We start from the raw sequence: 1,499 nt of genomic DNA, 5'->3' as shown, positions 1-1,499 counted from the left end.
ATATGTGCCCATTCTGCTTCCTCAACTAGATTTCAAGTTCCTCAAAACCCAGGACTCGTGGTCAGAACATGTGATGAGAGCTGTGGCCGTAAGAGAGGAGAGGGAGGCCTTGGGCTTGGGTTGGGCCTCAAAGGGTCTGCACCTGGCTGGGATGCAGGTGTTAACTGTGATTATGATGGAGGAGACTGTATTCTGTTCGTAGACTAACTTAGCTTAAACCGCATTCCCACCAGTCAACATCCTTTCGTGGCTCCTCAGAACTCTGGAAAAGTCATGGACCTGAAGAGATTGAGAACCTGTGTAGTACTTGGGTGTTTAGTGAGAAACATCAAGGAGGAGCTCCATGCCAACGCCACACAAACTTCCATGCCTTGTGCTGTGTTTCTAGAACTTTCTTACTAACAGCTCATATTTAATGAATAATTACTGTGTGCCTGGCTAGCTCAGTCAGTAGAGCATGAGACTCTTAATGAACAATTACTGTGTACTAGGCTATCAATAGAATAGAAGGTCTAAAAGACAAACCTAGAAATTTCTGCTTAAAGAAGCTTACAGACTTTCCTCAGATGCACAGGAAGATGGCGGACATTCAGGCTGAGCATGTGTACCAGAAACAGCTGACCAGCTTCCAACATAAGAAGAGGGGCCTGTTTGGAGAAACTGGCAAAGAGAAGCTCCTGCGATACTAAAGAAACATCAGTCTGGGCATTGAGATGCCGATGGAGGCCACTGAGGACACCTATACTGACAAGAAATGGCCCTTTACAGGTCGTGTCTCCATCTGAAGGCAGATCCCATCTAGGGGGGTGACCAAGATGAAGACGCAAAGGCCCATTTTCACCCACCGAGACTACCTCCACCACAACCTAAAGTACAGCTACTTTGAGAAATGCCACAAGAACATATCCATGCACCTGTGTCCCCCTTCCCCATTTCAGGGACATCCATCCAACATTGTCACCGCGGGTGTGTGCCAGCCCTTGAGTGAGACTGTGCTCTTCAGCGTGCTGAACATCACCAAGGCTACTGGGCAGCAAGAAGCCAGAAGCTCTGAGATTAGACATCTGCCCATCCATCCCCCCAAAGAAAAAAAGTTATGTTCCTAGTAAAAAAAAAAAAAAAGAAAGAAAGAAAGAAACAGTAGCAGCTTACAGATGGCCAGTGAGCTATACAGAAATGACCATTTTAAAGAGAGACTATATTGGGCTCCTGGGTGGCTCAGTGGGTTAAGCGTCTGCCTTTGGCTCAGGTCATGATCTCAGCGTCCTGGGATCGAGTCCTGCATCAGGCTCTCTGCTCAGCAGGGAACCTGCTTCCCCCACTCTCTCTGCCTGCCTCTCTGCCTACTATGTGTCAAATAAATAAAGAAAATAAAGAAAAAAATAAAGAGAGACTATGTTGAGTACATTTGAACAGAGGTCCATTGCACTCAGGGAGCCCAAGGAAGAAGACTCATTGAGTCTAGAGGCATGGTGTGGCTGACTGGAACAGTCATGGTC

The 1,499-nt window shown here is 47.0% G+C and overlaps 1 pseudogene; it reads left to right on the top strand.

The window, feature by feature from the left end:
• The first annotated feature begins 431 nt into the window (after positions 1-431).
• Positions 432-1,256, top strand: LOC122915796 (annotated as a pseudogene).
• Positions 1,257-1,499: the final 243 nt, after the last annotated feature.

This window comes from Neovison vison, chromosome 8 (genome assembly GCF_020171115.1).
Source record: "Neovison vison isolate M4711 chromosome 8, ASM_NN_V1, whole genome shotgun sequence".
Classification (NCBI taxonomy): Eukaryota; Metazoa; Chordata; class Mammalia; order Carnivora; family Mustelidae; genus Neogale; species Neogale vison.
Note: the sequence above shows the minus strand (reverse complement) of the source record. Positions and strands in the feature narration are given on the sequence as shown.